General features: G+C 41.7%; 1 protein-coding gene across 3 annotated transcripts in view; it reads right to left on the bottom strand.

Moving 5' to 3' along the window:
- Positions 1-16874, bottom strand: part of MICAL3 (microtubule associated monooxygenase, calponin and LIM domain containing 3) — a 138774-nt gene extending 121900 nt beyond the window's left edge. For 2 of the 3 annotated variants that reach the window (XM_065742559.1, XM_065742560.1), the window contains exon 1: positions 16809-16873. The gene's annotated coding sequence lies outside the window, so the exon portion shown is untranslated. Of the gene's footprint in view, positions 1-16808 lie in introns of all 3 variants that reach the window. The other variant, XM_065742561.1, reaches the window with a different exon arrangement.
- Between the last annotated feature and the right edge of the window lie 2656 nt (positions 16875-19530).

The raw sequence follows: 19530 nt of genomic DNA, 5'->3' as shown, positions 1-19530 counted from the left end.
AGCCTGACATCCACCAGTACTCCCAGATCTTTTTCAGCAGGGCTGCACTTAATCCATTCATCCCCAAGCTTGTGTTGGTAATGGGTGTTGTCTTGACCCAGGTACAAGATCTGAGAGATCTCAGAAGCTTACATACTTTATTCACAGATAATTTCTCTCAACAGAAGAGGTTTTTTGATATGGCCCTAAAAGGTCAAAAACCCTATTTCCATAGATTAACTGTATACACTTTTAAAATGTGTATGATGTACCACCTTCAGCCAGCAAGTTGCTCAAAGTGCACAGCTTCAGAGCATGCCTACTCTCCTGGAGCATGTTGTGTTCAGGAAAATGTAAACCATCTGTGTTATTCTGCCTTTCATGAGGTGAAGTTATACCACAAAACAGCTAAAGATAGCACAATGATTATATGTTTGCAAGGAAGTAGCAAATTAAGCCTTCCCTAAACAGTCAGAAAACAACTACTGCTTGAACAACTACCATTTTCTACAACAGTCTTTCCTATTTATTTCCAAAGCCAAAATATATGATCCTCCAGATCCTTTAAAGGGTTATGAGTCAGCTACAAATCCAGGTCAGACTTTTTGTTTTCCTTCAAATCAGCAGGGATTTTTACATGGCACGACTGAATCTAAGTAACATGGTTAACAAGCGCACCCAAGATCCAGAAATGAGAAGTTTTAGAGAAACAGGAAGACAAATTCAGCTGGAAACAAGCCTGCTGCCAAGAAAGCACATTCTGTCCTCACTATAAAAATCTATTTACTCATCTTCAAAGCAGCAAGATGAGGGCATACTCACAAGAAGTACTGGACCAGATAAAGCAACAAAGACAGTTAGTGTCATACAATTAGCATCCAGCCACAAATGTCTATGCCCAGTCCTAGTTTAAACCTTGCTTTTGCCAGCTTGCCACCATTTTAAAGTAGAGCTCCTGTAGCCTCCATGAAGTCTACATTATGAGGAGCTCTATTTAACTGCAACACAAAATTTGTTACCTAGCACTTCAGCATCCTTCTCAGATGATGATGCTGTCACTTACATGGTACAATAAAGCAGGCAGCTCCAGCATTTTTGCTCCCTTACTTCATTACTTCTCCAGACCGATAGCACATATCCTGCTGGCTACTCTCCCATCTTCCAGCCTTGCACTCCAGGGAAATTGATGCACTTGAATTATGCACACTTACGTCACCACCTTCCAATCAAAACAGGACAGAGTTCACACATTAAGCCACACACCCTTTGGAAGATAACAAAAGAGGTGCAGGTGTAAAGCAGAAATCTATCATCCCTGATTTTAAAGGGCAAGGGTAGATCAAGAGAAACAACATGCAAGTGTAACACAAGTGAGCTGCTGGATTCTTAGCTTAAGTTCTTAGAGCACACATACAGTTCAGCAAAATGTGAATGCTATCACTTATTTTTTTTCTCCCCATCTTACTCACGGGTGAGGTCAGGCAGAACCCTGCTGATGTGGCAGCTGTTCTCTCCCTAGAGCAGATACTTCATGCCAGGAGTGTATGTTTTAGCCTATACACCGATTTCAGTCAAAGAAAATATCCCAAACTATCATGAGCTTAAAATAAAAAACAACAACAAAAAAGGATTTCTAACCACAGTGTGGCAAGACTGGGGTGGAGAGGGAGAGGAGGAAAAACAAAGTTGTTTTAAGAACTATTCCAAGTTCACATCTCCAGCCAGAACAGCTTTTAGCACCACGGTTCTCAGTAAGAAACTTCAGGGCCAGTTACTTTCATTTGTTTTTATCTCCAAGGAATAACTAGATTTGTATGAATGGAGCTGTCTAACCAGGCTTAGAGCATGCACGTGAGGGTAAGTGGGAAAAGGATGAGTGGGGTGGAGAAGGCAGCCTACAAAAGGAAAAATCATAGTGCAAATACTGTTAGCATGATGCAGCATTTGTAATCGCCTCAACTACTCGAGCAAATTGCTGAATTAAATCTCAGTCAACGGAAACAGATGGAAAGAAGCATGGTACCATCACACCTTTTACTCCACAGCAGGCAGAAGGGCAATGACACTCTATGAAAAGTTCACAGGAGGGCAACAGAGGAAGTCATTATTTCTTCCCAGGAGTTAATTACAGTGAAGGGAAGTCAGCTTCAGTTTCACCACAACAAAACAGCAACTCAATGAACATTATACACAAAACCAATCTTAGAGAGACCCTGAAAAATCTGCTGGAACAGAAAAAAGTGGTCTGGAAGTTAAATGAAATTCAAGGACTGCCCATTCTGACCACGAAAGCTCAGCTCTAATGGTGCCTTGCTTACCCAGCAGCATTGTTATTACGGGTTTCTATTTCTGCCTGGACAGTAAAGTGTAGATGAATATAGTTACAAGCTTTTCACTGCTTTACTGACTAGTTTTGAAGTTCGGGAAGGAATGCATAAACACCCAATTTATCAGCTGTACAAGCCTGACTGCTCAGTGCCTGTTACTCCCTGTGTGCCTACTTCATTTCTTTGGATTATCATTGACACCTGCTTAATTCTTTGACTCCAAGATTATTTGCAAGTACCATTTATGGCAGTTTTGCAGAAACTCATGCCCGAAGAGCCTGACAGATTGCCAGCTCACTTCATTAAAAAACCTCCCATGGTAACAGCTTTCTTCCACTGCTGACTAGGGCTGTGTTTGAACTGGTGACCCTAAGCTGAAGTGCTGCACATGTCAACAATCAGCTGTGCCAAGGCAGCCTGTAACCTGTGAAGTGGGGGAATTCTTAACATGGAGCCTTCACTAACCATGGCAGCTGTTATTCCCCCAGAAAAACAGAAGAGCTAATAAATGTGTTTTTACGGTAATCTGCAGACATCTAGAAGGTGCCAAACTTTGGTCTTAAAATAGCTTGTTAGGAGAAGGCACAGTAAGGGTGGGGTAGAGGGTGGAATAATCCCATGACAGGCAGGCAGCACAATTCTATCTCTTTGGGTTCAGTAAATCCCAAAACAGACTATAAAGCCTCTTCTAGTAGTCCTACTGCAGGTCACCTGCCAGACAACGACAAAAAAAAAGGACCAAAAAGATCATGAACAGACCACTTGCCATTCTAGTTAGCACCATGAAATGCAAAGGAACAGACAACAGAACAGCAGACAGGCTCCACCCTTGTTACAGCAGTGCGGCCTGCCAACAAGTGATTTATCAAGGCTCTACAGCCTTGCAAACTGGAAAGCATTCTTCAGGCTCCTGCCAGCCGTCTCAGCTCAGGTTAATACTGAAACCCCAGTTACAAAGCCTGTGACAAGCTTCATTGAAAACGTGATTAGAAGGTGCCACTCAAACACACCGGCTCAGTACTTCTCTTAAGTCTAAGGATGCTGGGTATTAGACCACTGCCACTAACTACTTTCGTTAGCTTTTATTTTTTCCTTCACAGAAGCACCATTATTACTTCTCTTTCACCATTCTCAAGCACAGGGATGCACAGCTGCCTCACCAACTTCTGAAGTCGGGGAGCAACACTAAGGACAATTCACAAAGACCCAGATCCAAAGGGTTCTGCCAGCACACCAAGAGCACCCAAGCATCAAGCAGTTTGTGTGCTCTACTGCTTCCTAGGCTGAGCTTTTTTCCTGGTCACATGCTGAGCTCTACAAATGCCAGGTGGTAAAAGCAGTCCCAATCCCAAGTACTCTAAACACAATAGGCCCTGCATCCAGGATAGCATTCCCAAAGGTTACCACAACATATGAAAGCTTTCTCTTTTGTATTAGTGAGCCTGAGAGATCAACAGAGGTCCTAAGCTTCGAGTAATACAAAAGCATTAGAGCTGCACTTAGCTTCCTCATTCTTCTGCATTACAGCTAGAAGAATGAATCATGGTGCACAAGCACCTGTTTGACTGTTCAGAGAGGCCTCTCCTAGCAGTGCTCACACATGCACTTCCTCTCTTTCCAAGCTGCGCTGCAAGCCTTGAATTAACAAGTTGAATTAACATCCAGAGTTGATGTGTTACTAACCTTGACAGAACAAAACAAAATGTGGTAAATGAACAAGCCTTTCAAGTCTAATTTCAGAAGCTGTTTAGATGCTGAAAACCGAACTGTTTGATCAGTGTACAGAACCAAGCAGAAAAATGGCTTAATCCTGAAGAGATTTTAAATAGAGAAGGAAACTACTTGCAGTATAAGGAGTTCTGGTTCACTACTGCTGCCTCAAGGGCCTAAAGATTACCAGGACAGGAGTATGTCTTAATTTGAAGCACCTTACCTGCCCTTCTGAGCTATACTTCACCCAGACACAAGCAGGCCTACAAGGTTAGGGAAGAAACGATGAGTGTTTCTGCTTTGCAAAAAAAAAAATCTTTGTGATGAAATATATAACAAATTTTAACAGAGGTCATATTTTCAAACATACAGTCAAAGTTTATAAACAAGAAACTACTACATGAATCACAGTTAAAAAAGCCTCTCACTCTCCTGCAAAACACCGTCCTTGAAATCTCACATAACCAGTAAGCATTTTTAGACTAAGTGAAGGAAATGAGAAGAGCAATGTCATTTGCAAATGAGTTCTCTGGAGCAGGAAACTTCTGAGTTTCAGTTCACTGTTGTTGAAAACATCTTACCTGGCACTTAATACAAAAGCTTTAGACAATAGTCAAAGGTATATTTTACATATAAGAAGGTGGTGGATTCTAGAAACAAAATACATTGCCACAGCTGAGCAACAAACATAGGCAGTGAATAAGGCCCCAGCATAAAAAGAATGACAGAAGAAAAAGCTTCCACCCCTAGTGGGTACATTTTGGGGCATTCAGAAGAAATGAAACAAAGGATACACTGTAAGGAAGCAAGAGAGGAAATAGAAGGAAAGAGGGCAGCTTTTCAAGGATAGATAGAACTACAGAATCACAGAACTATAGGGGTTGGAAGGGACCTCTAGAGATCACTGAGTCCAACCCCCTGCCAAAGCAGCTCCCTAGCCCAGGTTGCACAGGTAGGTGTCCAGGTGGGTCTGGAACGTCTGCAGAGAAGGAGACTCCACCACCTCTCTGTGCAGCTGTGCCACTGCTCCGTCACTGCACTGTGAAGAAGTACCACACACATTTGTGCAGAATTTCCTATGCATCACTTTGTGGCCATTTCTCCTCGTGCTATCACCACACACTGCTGAGAATTTCAGCTCATGCAGTGCAACCATACAGACCATGTGAGCTCATGGTGTGTGTGTTTATACACAAATATACACACACCCCTTGCTCACCACAGACAAGTATGGCAGGAGCACTGGGAATTTTGATGATTACAGCCCTGCTGCCTGTTCAGGACACCAGCAGTCTTCTCACTGGTGTCAGTGCAGGTTCAGAGCAGGTTCAGAGCAGTCAGTATCCTGAATCATCAGCTCTTGATGCATCATTCAATAGGTAAAACTCAAAAGTAAGGATGACAACCAGCCCTGCTGTGTAACAAGCAATTGGGATTCAAAGAGTAAATATTCCCCTCTAGCTTCCAAATTAAATTTCAGAAAGAGTCTAGCCTGCAGACCCCACACTGTTACACCAGCAAGGAAGAACAGGTTAGTACAGGAAATGTCCCATCAAGAACCTCCCTGTAAAGCTCCTATCTCTGGGCTTGTTCCCTCTGTCAAAAGCTATTCCATGGAATATTTTCATCTCACTGAAACGTTTCTGGGGGGATGGCTGAAGAAGCTATCAGTATCATGAATATGTGGTGAAAGGCAGGTTTCCCTTTCCCCCATGCACACCCTTTTCTCAGAATACAAAGCACATAAACGTTGGATACTTATTCAGAATCAGATATCTTTTTCTTCTAAGTTCCAGATTTTAATTACTATCTTGAGCATGATTGTTCCTCAGACATACTCCTTACCCTGCTTGGAGAGCTCAATACCGAACACAGCAGCAGAACCAAGGATCAATGTTTTATCATAAACTACATCCCTCATACAGCTTTTATGCAAGTTAAAACAAAGTATGCTTTTAAATACTTGTTTATTTAAGAATAAAACAAAACATTTGATGCTATGCCTTGAGAAAGGAATAGTCCTGGCAAGAAGTCTGCAGCCATTACTCATCTGAGATGAACCCAGATTTTTCCAGAACATAACCGGAATGTGACACAATGCCATGGCTGCAGACTCAAAACTCAAGTTATTCCTAACGATTTTGTACATTAGCAGAAAAGTACTACCTGAAGTCTAGCACCCAGCTAACTCACGTAGATCAAGTGTACCTGCATCACTGGCATAGAATGAAATCACGTTCCAGTCAAAGCATACAATGAATCACTGTATACCAGTGGTGGCTATCAAGCTCCACAGGACCCAAAGAACACTGGTAGATGTCACACTGCAAGAAAATAGCATTAATCTACTGCTTATTTTAATGCTTAAAAGCCAATATTTTAGCAAATAATTTGAGCATACTGTTTTTTGGACAAAGAAATCCAGAGGCTAACAACAAAATGAGGCCTCTGGAATCATTTTAAATATAATTAAAAAACAGCTTACGTTTAACTCACAACCAATACTGGAGTTAGTAAATGGCCTCCATAGCTTTCCCTGCACTAAAGCACATTTCCCACAGACTAGCAGAATGTCGAGGGCGATGTATTTATTTATCCAAACTAAGTCAAGGACAAGGATTTTGCTTGCCTAATGGCACTGAATGCCAAACATGCATCACCCTGAAATAAGAAGGGAAGGAAAAGCTAGATCTATACAGCCATTCTGTAAGTTGAGCTGAGCCCAAATCAAACTAGGAAAGGAAAAGAGCCAGAAATTAGCTGACCTACACAGGTTCTTCTACAAGATGAGATTCACTAATGCTGTACACCTGGCCTTTCTTTTTTGGTGATGCTCTCTCACGAAACTTCTCTGTGGAGCATAGCAAACCTACACAGTTCTTCATGATCCAGAGCAGCTCCCAAACTTCTCTTAATCAGGAAGAACCACAAGCACTTGGAAACCTCTCAATAAATATACTGCAAACCTGTTCTCCCACAAAACATTCACACTGCACCCTGAACTTGGAGGAGATTTCTAGTAGCATTGCTCAATCTGGAAGGAAGTCTTTAACAGGAAATACTAAGCAGTCCAACAGGTGTTTTTAAGAGGTTACTTTACCTCCTAAAGTGATAGAAATAACGGAGATAATACCTTAATGGGAAGGACAAAGCCCTGGCTTATATTAACAGCTCCAATGGAAAGATGAAAAACATTTATGCCTTTTCCCTGTTTCTACTTGATTGAAGATGAGGGCAGGCAGGAGAGGCAGTGACTCAATCTCTTCTTGTATTTAAACACAAGCCATTAAGGGCTGTCTTCCTTGAGGTTCATGAAACAAACAATTGCAATAATCTAAAAAAGTGAATGAATCTTTACCTAACAGACAAGGAATGTGGGCAGAAGTTGCCTAAGCAATGAGTTGATGAGGTATTTGTAAACTTGCTTCATCATGTATCTAGTTGCTTCAGTAGCTGGATGTCAAGAACTTCAGAGAATTAACAACTAGTCATGATCTAGAGGAAACTCCAACTTCCTTCCTATTATCCTCCATCGAGGGTTTTGTATAACCTTGGATTAAGACTCTTACATAAGTAGATATTTCCTATTAATGTCTAGGGAATAGGACTCTACCAATATTTAAGATCCAGCAATAGCCTCTCCTACTCACCTTATAAAACTACTTGTGAAGTCTAAACTACTCAACAGAGACCATTCTCAAAACGGTTACTATGTTTACTGTGTAAGTAAGCAAACAGGCCTGACTAAATTGCGAAACTGTAAGTTTGTTAGCCTAACTCTTGCAAGGATTTGTCCTACAGGAAGAAACTCCACTGCGGAATCACCTGTGCCTATTCCAGAACATCTTTACTTTGATAACAATCCATTCCACCTAACAAAAAGGCTCATCAACAAGCTGCTTGCTTTCACCTGAGGCCACAACAGATAAAGGTTTCTGAAGCAGAGCAAATCTTCTGAGCCTCAGAACTGTGAGAGAGCATTATCCTAACATTTGAAGGGGGACCACTAGCTCCAGTGCTGGAAAAATTAAGGCACAAAAGGCATCAACAGACTCTCAGAGCCAGGAGTTAAAAGCAAGAGCTTAAAACTCTACCTTCTACTGAAAAGTAACCCTGGAAGCCCTGTGACTGAGACCTTTTCAAGACAGTGTGCCAAGCAGGACTACAGAAACCTCAGCTCAAACCTCAGTAAGTCTTCTCCATCTCTAAACTGTGGAGACAATGCAACTGTCAGTTCACTGGCAGCAATTTGCTGGATACTATCCCAACCATCTCAACAAAGTAAATAGTCTAGAGACAAATACTGTAAAACAGATCATCCAACTCTGCAGAAATTTCCTCATATTTTTACAGAACCAGAACCCCACTAAGAAGTCTCTCTACCTAGATGGATAGACTTCTTTCCTTCTACTACAATGTAACTTCACTGAGTGTACCTTAGGAAAGCAGTCTCCTCTGCCAGAATGGTGTGGAATACGAGTATGCACTGTAACAGGGCAGAAAAAACAGTTCTTGATCTTCTGCAGAAGACTAATTAATTAAGCTAGTGCATTATAAGAAAGCTTCTCCCTCAGCAGCTCAGAGTAAGATATCTGAGGCACTGGTGAAAACAAGTCAGGAGCAAACCTACGCAGATTGCCTTTCCTTCAATGTACATCCTAGCAAACAGGATAGCAAGTTTCACTTGGGCTCAGACAGAGACCCTCAGCTCTTCTTCCATTACACTTCTTCTCCCTCTGTTACCTGAGATACTGCACCATGCAATACTTTTCGTGTTAGACAAAACATACTTAATTCAGCCCCTACCTGAATCTGTTGAAGCGATTAGAGCCTTTAAAGTCCAAATGAACTTAAAGTTGATTAAATTGTTGCAAAGACAAAAGTCTTTGAGAGGCCATCAAGCTCACCTAAGGTAAAGAGAAGGCTAAGAAAACACTCAGGAGACCAAGTATTCCAGGGCACATTTTTCTCCTAGAAATTGAGAAGTTTCTCAATTTAAAGCTACTTTCTAGTTCAACTAATTTGTCCAGAGTCCCAGGTTACCAAGGATGCAGGCCTACAAGGCTGCTATTTTATGAGTCTAAAATTTCCACATGCCTAAGTTCCATCATTTCTCATCACAAATTGGGTCCTGTCTCCTTAGGCCCTGAAGGAAGTCCTGCAGGAAGCATCCTGCTGTGAAAAGGAAGCTGCTCCTCCTGTGATGGCACTTAATTCCAAAAAGGCTACCTCTGCAATGCTGGAAATGCATCTAGAGGGAGTGTAGAATATCACATCCTCACTATTTACAATGACATCAATACACCTGATCTCCATACAAACCAATTCCAGTGATTTTACTGTGAGTAAAGCTTCTGGCAAAGTCATAATCAAGGTCATTTCTCAACAATTTAGAACTAGAGAACACGCACAGTAAGTTCTCCCTTTCTGCACACTGCTCCTCTGCCTCAGCCCATGCCATCGACCTTACTTTCTCTTTCCTACAGATGCCAGTCTGGATGTTCTCCTTGACTGCAAGAATTTTCCTGACCAGGTGCCCCTCTTGACAGAGGAATACACACACAAATGACACATTCTATACAAACTGAGCTCTCCCCAGCCAGCAGGTAGCACTTTAACATACCAGCAGAGCTCTGGCTTTTCAAGAGCCACTATCTGTTTTCTAACAAAGTCCAGGGCAAGCTGACAGCAGCTGGTGATAGTCAAGCCTACTCCCAAAAGCTTCAACCCTATAGTTATCTTCCTTGCACAGGGTGCTTGGTGCCCCTAAACATGGAGTTTTCCTACCATGAGAAGAAAAAGGCAAAGCAGCTGTTTTGGTTTATGGGCTGCAACCCAGAAAAGCAGACAGCCCTTGCATGTAAGATACCACTACAAACATTAGAGTGCTCATCAGGAACAGGCTGGGAATATGTCTGTTACCTGCAGAGTCAGCAAGATGCTATGTTTCTGTACCTCACTACTGACAAAGAAAGGTGGCTGTACCCTGTCCATTTAGGGGAATAGTTAAAGGGAGTTATCCACAGGTTTTTTTTACAATTAACTTTGCTCCATAATATTCAAAATGTTTCTAAATGTATGTAATGATACTTCTTTATCTCATTTGTAACAAGGCTTGTGTTTATTCAGAAAGGTTTTAAATCACATTTTTGCCCAAAGTAATACTTGAGTCCAAATTATGTATTCATTTTGTAAAGAATAAAATAGGGCATCTATGTCAGAAATGGGCTAATGTCAACAGGCCTGTCTTCATTTCCTGGGCTCAGTAACCTTATACAGTTCAAAAGAAACTGGTTTGTGGCCCTGCTTTTACTTCATAAAAGTTGAACCAAACAGCACTACGTGTCCCAAACCTGATGTTGCTGCAGGGCAATCCCCAGCTGTAAAGTTTGAACTCCACAAGCAGAAGAAAACATTTTTTTCTGCAAACCAAACTGCAACAGTAATGTATAGCACAATGCTTCAGAGAAGCTCTTAGAGCTGACATGAATGCTGTTGTACCTATTAAATTCAGTGTGTTCACTCGTTAACAGTGGTGTTTATAAATGTCTTTTCACTACAGGAGAAAACCAGCTACACAAAAGAACACGACACATCATCAAGCTGACAAATCTCACAGATTTGCTCTGTTAGTATACCTTACTTTACTTGAAACCTGTAAGCAGCAGAACATTTTCAAAGAAGCAAGATACTCAAGAAAACTGCATTTCTTCATTGTGCCAATTGAATCTCCACTGCATAGTCATAACATAAGTGGTACACATAATATACCTGGAAAAGAGGAGTACAATGAAAGTTCAAATTGCAGCTGCTGCTGCACATACACAAATAGACGAAAAAAAACCAACAATGTAAAGTCTTACTGACATGCTGCACATACTGGGTAGCGCTCCTGACTTTTGTGCAACAATAATAGGAAATGGAAGTATCTTGTTTTCACAGAACATACGACTTATGAAAACAGTATGAAGACTACATGTTTTCCAAGAAGCCACTTTCACAGAAAGGCAAAAGAAGCTTGCATCTATGTATGAGATAGCCTTCTCTGCTTCAGCTGTTTCACTAAAAACTAACAGAAGGAAACATTTGGTGGGCTTCTCTGTTTGACTAAGTTCATACTGTCACCTGACTGAAAGCCCCAGGGAACACCAAAGTTAATCAAGTTTTGGTCTGAAATGCTGCAAGCTCTTTGCAGCCCTCTCCTCTCAGTCAGGGTCTGAAGTTTTACTTCTCCCACACCACAGAATTGGCACTTACAGGAAAGTCACTTTCTCCCTGATGAACGTTCCCACAAAGGAAGTTGCCTAGTAATTAATAAATGGTAATGGTAGGGTTTTTCCTTCCCCTTATTAAACCATAGGCTCTCTATTTTCAAGCCTTTTTCTGTGGTATGTAGAGAAGTCACAGCTTGCTCTGGATACCAGAAAGAGACAAGAGGTGCAAAGCTGACATCTGTCTAGGGTCCCAAAATAACTTCAGTGGAACATCTGAATCCAGGTCTGTGAGGAAAGCCACTTAGAGAGACAACTATCAACACAGTATAATGAAACCGATCCCCAGAAAGATCAGGGAAGTTACCTGTTGCCACAAATTCCTGTTGCAGAGCTGTCTGAACTTACAGACTTCTTGTATAACACACCCATGCCAGAAAGCCCACGGGACTGACAGCCAAGAAACAATGCCCTATCAAATAGCCACACAACAGATTCTCATCACCACTACATCAGAGCATGAGAGTACTCTGGGAAAGGCCCCTTTCATTTGCCCTTAACCAGAAATCTTGAGTGCATGCAGAAGCTGAAGACATAGCTCAATCCCAAAACAAATACTCACATGCCTCCAGTCAAGACACAAAGTTCCAGCTTAGATTTGTGCCTTCTTTTCAACTTACTGAGGAAAGAAGGAACTTTGTCTTCAAGAAACAAATTACAACAAAGTTTATAGCAGCAAGGACATGCAATTTTTAGACTTCTTTAATTTTGTTTTTAATGCTGTTTACCAACAAAGCTGTCCAAGTTGCCTTCACATCTAGAAAGTCAATCTTTCAAAAACCCTACACAAAATCTGCGTGTGAAATGCACCTCAGACAGACTGAAAGAACGAGCTAGATCAGGAAAAGGAGGAAGTTGTTTGCAGGTTTAAGTGCTTCAAGAAGTCAGAACAGTCTGAAGGAAAAAATAAATAGAGAAAAAAGAAAAAATCCACACCACACACACTTCCTCCAGTTGACAAACTCCACATAAGAGAGATAAGAGAACAGGGGTCACCAAGTCTATGGATTCTTTGAATTCTTATTATGTCTCGTCATCAATGTCAGTACTGGCCTAGGCATGATTTACAATCTTTCTACGGAACCAGCAGTCAGCACTTCTAATTACATAGGAGAATGTATTCCTCTCAATCAGAAGTGTTAAAAACAGCCATAAAAATCTGGAGCCTCTCAAAAGTATGATGAAAATAAGAGACAAGTCAGGCATACTAAAATTAATAAGTTAGCAATAGAAGACAAAAGCCACACAAAGCTGTTCTGTTTACTTCCCTTTCTGAAGGCAGTAGTACTCATTTCATTCTTTCTTGTTGATCTTATGCTTCATCCCTATTAATGTCCTTAACAGGAGCAGCAAGAGCTCTGCAATGTTGCTCTACTTTACTCCTGGCAAACTGAGCTGCCTCTTCTCTGCCGGCTGACCTGAATCACACACACACACACACACAGAAAGGTCTCTGAGATGCTACCTAACAGTTTATGAAAGTCGTCTCCATCATTTAATTTGCAAGCAAATAACTCAGTATGACCAGAGGGAAAAAAAAAAAGGCCTATTGGAACAAACATGGAAGAAATCACTTCCATTGTACTTAGTGATATAAAAAAAAAAAAAAAGGTATATCCTAGGGTACAGTGATTTCAAGAGAGGAAATCCATCCACTGAAAAGGATCACAACTGGATATAGCACACTGCTTTACCCCAGAGGCAAATACTGCAATAGCAACAGGATCACACACTGCCTTGGAAAATCAGTGAGTGTGCATACATTGATCTCCAATTATTGACTCCATTCAGTTCAAGTTTGAAATTATCTGACTGCCTATTAATTTACTAGTTTCTACTGTATGAGAATGGCTCATGCACTGACCTTCCCTGCCTCCAGGTTTGTTTGGTGTTGGTTTTTTTTTCCCCTCCATCTGTTATTAGACACTTTAAGAAACCAGAATGTGAGTGCTGCCAGAACTAGTATCATACAGGGACTGCTATGCTTCGTATTTCAGTATGGCTCCTAGTTTCAGCTAGTTTCAGACTAGCCAATTTATAAGGAATTCATGGACTGAACATGCATATAGGTAGCTTTTTTTCTTTTTTTATAGAGGGAAGAATCACAATCTAGTCCATCTTTGTAACTTAAGTTCAGCATGTATTACAATGAGAAAGTCAGTAAAAACAGAAGTACTTGTTTCTTGGTTCCTTAAAGAGCACCTAATTATACAAAATTACAGAAAGGTCAAATTAATTAATAACTCAGGGCTGGCCCAAGGAGCGCAGAATGTAGTATTGCCATTTCTCAAATTACCCACACAGTAGGAAAATCATGGAATTTACCTAACAACCTGTGTTCCTCCCTGCGAAGCAGCAGCCTTTCAACATTTCCATCAGAATGATACTTGTGTCAACAGAAAGACTACAGAATCAAACACTGATGCTCTTGATACAAAAAAAAAAAACAAAAAAAAAGTAAAAGGAATAAAAGTAGCACAGGGAGAGCACAAAGTACAATGGAAATTTCAGTAACACTAAAAACATCAAGGAGAGGCCTCACTAATGCTGTAGATAAAGCAGCAAACAAAACACACTATTAATTTTGGAAGCATTACTTTTTGCGAAACTACTATGACAAACTATCACAAATCTCAAAATGAATAAATAAAGGGCCAAATACATACATCCCTAGAAGTAGCTTTCCTAACAGGCAATCTGGTGAAATTGTCAACTTCACCCATTACTCCAATCCTAAATCACAGAACACACTGAAGACAGTTGCTGGGCTGACTCCAGTGCCATTCACTTTTCCATCTCTACCATTACCAGGCTTGACTATTTGGGGATGTGCAGTGTCACACAGCATTGGTTCCCATTCAGAAAGGCAACAAAATACCACAGTGGGAAAGACTGTCCAAGATTCTCCTAAGTTAGAAAAAAAAAAAAAAAACACCTAGGGTGCCACTTTTTTCAGAGGGAAAAGAAGGCAGAAATTACTTTGTATACTTGACACTAGGTGTCAAGTGCCACAGTTACAAGCTATCACAATTTTCCCAGGCCTGCATCTACTTACACCCACACTATCTAGCAAATTCATACCCATATGCATATGTGAAAACAGATGTAAGATTCATTAGTATACGCATAAGTTGCTATTTCATGCCTTCAAACATGCATATTCACAGATACTGAAAGTCTCCTTATTAATGTACTGATCCCAGGAAGCGATGCAGATTCTCATCCTAGCTGTGTCTAAGCTCACAGAGGTCATCTACAACACAACCCTGTACTTCACTCATTTCCCTTCAAAAGCCAAGGAGATGCAGGCTTTTATCTCTTTTATAAAATGGCTGGAAGAACTCAAGATGAAAGGATTTCAGTGCAGTGTTAGATCAATAGTATTCCCACTGGTTTAAAAGGTAACACTACTTTTGCAGATAAGAATAGACTACAGACAGAAATCCTGCAGTGCTGCAAATGCCTATCTAAACTAGGGAACAAAGTACAGGAGAATGACAGAAAAGCAACTGTGAATATCTCCTGCACATTGCACCCTGGTTCATACACAAGTTCTGTGAAATAGGAAAGACGGATGGATCCTTCCTTTCCCATTTTATTTCCTGTCAATTTCTCTTAAAGGCTTTTTGTATATGTGAGTAACACTCGGACCCACCGAGGCTAGGACTCAGTTTCTTCAGGCAGTGAAGTGAAGTCATTTTGTCTCATTCTCCACGCATGGTGAGACTTTACAGAAAGTTATTTTCCACAGAATTCCAGGGGTCAGAAGGGAGATCCAACGTCCCTTCCAAAGCAGGTTCCCTACAATAGGTCGCACAGAAAAATACAACACTCCAAGAGAAACAGTGTTTTGTTTTGTTTTTTAATGGCACTCCATCCAACCACTTGGCTGTATTTCCTCTCCTACATTAATTGCATCTGTTGCTCCATTCTTTCATAGAAACTGTAACCTTTTCACTATTTCTTTTGGAAGCATTTCTTTCCCCCAAAGGTATCATAAGTACACCCTCTCAAATACAATGAATACCATCAAGCAACAACTGCAACTTCTGTCACCCACCTTGGTTCCCCTTGAAGCCAAGAAGCACTGACAGCAGCCCCATCCCAAAGCCATCCCCACCTGACCATTAGTGCCATTACAACAACTGTGGGACCACAGTGTAAATCAGAACAGGTTTGCTACCTTTCCTTCCAGCAGGGCTATTTTTAAACTCAGATCAGTTTTCTGATTAGGCTTCTCATGCATGTGCAGACAGCTGTCCTGTGTGACAACAAGATGAGAAAAGGACACAGCACCCCAGGATAAAAACCAAGCAGCTGGATGTAGGAGTACTGCCCTAGACACTTCTAGATAATACACCCTTTCAATTGTTCCACTTTGGCATTTAACTTTGATGATTGCTTCTATTGTTTCAGATGTGAAGGACGAGGCCTCAAAACCCATCTATTTACCAAAAGGTAAACCACTTCACTAAACAATGTAGCTATAGGAAAGCTGTATATAAAGTCTGTTAAGAGAACAATGAACTCCTGTCTCCATTTAGTATCTTCAGATTTTCAACTTTGCTATTATCGACAGTTAATTCAGGAGGGGTAAAAATTAACTCTCAAATCAAGCACTATACTCATTTTACCCCACTGGCTCTGCAGCTGCAGTCTAGCTGAGAAAAGTCCTGGCTTTAATAACACTGGAACAGAAAATCATTTTTAAGTGAAAAGCACAAGTCAAGCAAGAAAAGAATTTTGTTTGTTTGCTTCTAGAGTTGCCTTTTTATTTAAGAAAACACAATGGAAAGCATAAAAATCTCAGAAGAATGAAGGAGGAAACAATGCCCTAAAGGAAAGCAACACAGAGGCTCCAACAGCATGCAAGAACTACTAGGCTGTAGGATGGTAACCCATGCAGACTCAAAGACCCTTTCCTACCCAAAACTTATGCATTGTTATTCACAGGCTGCCATCTTAATAGTTGCCTTGCAATTGCTCCAGTATGCCTGCTAAACACTTATTTCTTCCTGCTTGCGAGGCCTCAAGTCAATTTAACACCCACAAAAAGCCATTTGGCATGTCTTTCAGAAGCCTGGGGACAGGAATATTTATAATATTGCATACAGAGGTGATAAGATGTAGCTATTACACTTTCACTGAAAAATCAGAATGGATCTCTACAGGTATACAGAACATTTAAGCTGTCCCCACCCAAGCAAAAGGCCTCCTAAACACAAGTCACACCTACATTGTTTCACTGGAACAGACATTCAAGGTCACTCACACCCCAGAATCCTATTTTCCCTCTAGCTGGTTTCTGTGGATCCTCAGATACATGACCCTTTAAAGCTTTCTCTTTTCATAGCATCACATCCAAGCACTAGCACGAAAGCTTGCTGTATTTCTCAGACTCTTATCATTAACCAATGCTTCGTCCCACATTCACCCAAAGTCTCAGCTAAGAGCATGGTGATTTAACAGACTTCCCCCTGAATTTGGAACAAAGCATGCCACATATCAGATGCTCACTCACCCAGGAGCTCACAGCCTGCCACCATAGGGGAAAAAGAGGTGGGAAAGAGCTCCTAATTCCTCTGTGTTTGGCTGCAGAGTTCTCTCCCTCCTGTGCGCTGCATTCTGTGTAACCACTGCAGTGCTCAGAGCAAGCAGACTCACAAGAGCAGCCGGAAAACAATCTGCCATCTCCAAAGCTGAACAGAGGTGTCCATCCCAGCTCGAGGGTGGGTCCTGCACAGGAAACCTATCATCTACAGCTCCTTGGCCAGAGGGAGGGTCACAGTGACAAGTGGCCGCTGGAAGGCGATAACTAGGGCGAGAGAGAATAATAAAGCCAGAGAAACTGTGTGACTGCACGCATGAGCATGTGTGTGTAGGAAGGGAAAAGAATAAGTGGAGCAAATAATGAGTGAAAGAATGGAGTAAGTATACAAAGAAAATTATTTACTGAACAGACTATTTGTGCTGCTGACCTCAGTTCATTCCTCTCCAAGTTTTAACTCCTTACTACCGGGGCTCTGCCTGGAAGAAAAGTAAGCTCATGCCCATCACCAGCATCCCATCAGCAGCTGCCACAACCAGATCCTGCAGGGGAGAGCGCTGGCAACACACCACTGCTTGGTTTCAGTGCTCTAACGAATTGTCACAAATTAAAATGTGTTTACCAAATGCCTGTTCAGCCCATGTCCCCACCTCTGCACTGTACTCCCAAAGAAAAGCCCTTTTGGAGCCAGAGCTGAAGGAACTGGCTAGGGCTGGTATCACCACCATTTTTAAGACCTTCACAAAAAAGAGAGCTGAATAATGCCAGCTTATAAAAAGTCAGATGTTCACCAAGCACACCTTTCCATGGAAAGGACTGCTGTAGACAAGTTAACCCCTTGACCATGACCTCGCTACCTAAAGATTTTACTGCCGTAACAAAGTTCACCAAACCTGTGTTATGATGAGCATAACTGTGTTGTGAACTCCCATATATCAAAAAGTTGTATTTCTGCATGAAAAAAATGCAAGTGGAAAGTGCATTCTACTAGGGGAGATACAGGCAGAGAAGTGAGATAACTGACATTAAATACATTTTAAGTATTAAGTCATTATGGCATTTGCAAGCAGGAACACCTGCTCCCAGATTCCCCCACACTGCATGATACTGCATAGATGGGCCATGCTCAGCTGCCTACTCTTGTTTCCAGAATTGCCATAGTCAACACAGCATTTTAAGGCAATTCATCCTCAAACCCAGAAGACTTGAAACACAGTAGATCATAGGAGAACACTTCACTTCCAGTCCACTTCAGAGTCTTCCCTCCAAGATCCACCGCTGTTGTGACACCAACAAGGAGAGGTCAACCAAGACTGGCTAGTGTGAAGCTGGCATTGCCCCACCCAGTTGTCCCTCCTACAGGTGTTGAACCTACTTGTCTGAGTTGGTCCCTCCCTCTGTCTTTGCTACTTTCTTTACTTGCTTTTTGTTTCTGTAGGTCATGGTTCTGAAATTCCTTGCTTTCTTAAGAGTCTAGAACAATGTACTAAACATGAGAGCAGACACTGACTGTGAGAAAGCATCATGCCTCTAAGTTATTAAAGTCTGCATGAATGCATAAATGCTTGGTAAATAATTTACCACCACTGTTGTCTACCATCAAAAAGCTTTACTGCCTGGCATATTCTCCTGTAAACTGACTGTTCCTGACTGTTTTATGGAACCTATTAGCTTCTCTCACCCTCAGAGGTCCAGACTTTCAATATTACAAATACAGAGCTCATTTGAAGTTTGAGGAAACATGAAATAAATACAGTTTAACAACCAAATGAGTAACAAAGGGACTTTTTTTGTGATTGCTGAAGACCACAGGAATGAGTCAGGAAAAGAATGAAGACTTAGAAAAAAATCATTTTTAATATTTGGAGATGACATTATACATCACAGAACGGCTCAGGTTGGAAAAGACCTTAAATACTACCCAGTTCCAACCCTCCTGCAATGGGCAGGGCTGCTGCCCAGCAGTTCAGGCTGCCCAGGGCCCCATCCAGCCTGATTTTGAATGCTTCCAGGGATGGGAGCTTCTCTGGGCAGCCTGCGCCAGGGCCTCACCACCCTCTGAGTAATGAATTTCCTCCCAATATCTAATCTAAATCTTTCTTACTTTAGTTTAATGCCACCATCTCTTGTGTCCTATCATTACATGCCCTTCTATGAAGTTCCTCCCATTCTTCTTGTAAACCCTCTTAGGTACTCAAAGGCTGCAACAAGGTCTCCCTGGAGCCTTCTTTTCTCTAGGCTGAACAAGCCCAACTGCCTCAACCTTTCTTCATGGGAAAGGTGATCCAGCCCTCCAATCGTCTTCATGGCCCTCCTCTGGACCTGCTCCAGCAATTCCATGTCTTTCTTCATGACCTTGATGAGGGGATAGAGTCCACCTTCAGCAGGTATTCTGGTGATACAAAGCTGGAAGGAATGGCTGACACGCCAGAAGGCTGTGCTCCCATCAGCAAGACCTGGACAGGCCAGGGAGTTGCCAGAAAGGAACCACATGAGGTTTAACAAGAGCAAGTGTAGAGTCCTGCACCTAGGGAGGAATAACCACAAGCACTGGTACAGGTTGGAGGATGACCTGCTGGAGAGGAGCAGTGAGGAGAGGGACCTGGCTGTCCTGGTGGATGACAAGTTGGCCATGAGCCACTAGTGTACCCAGGTGCCCAAGAAGGCCAATGGGAACCTGGAATGTGTTAAAAAG

The sequence above is a fragment of the Cyrtonyx montezumae genome, unplaced genomic scaffold (assembly GCF_038088225.1).
Source record: "Cyrtonyx montezumae isolate F1298 unplaced genomic scaffold, pur_monq_1.0 scaffold_3, whole genome shotgun sequence".
Taxonomy (NCBI): domain Eukaryota; kingdom Metazoa; phylum Chordata; class Aves; order Galliformes; family Odontophoridae; genus Cyrtonyx; species Cyrtonyx montezumae.
This window is presented reverse-complemented; position numbering and strand designations above follow the sequence as displayed.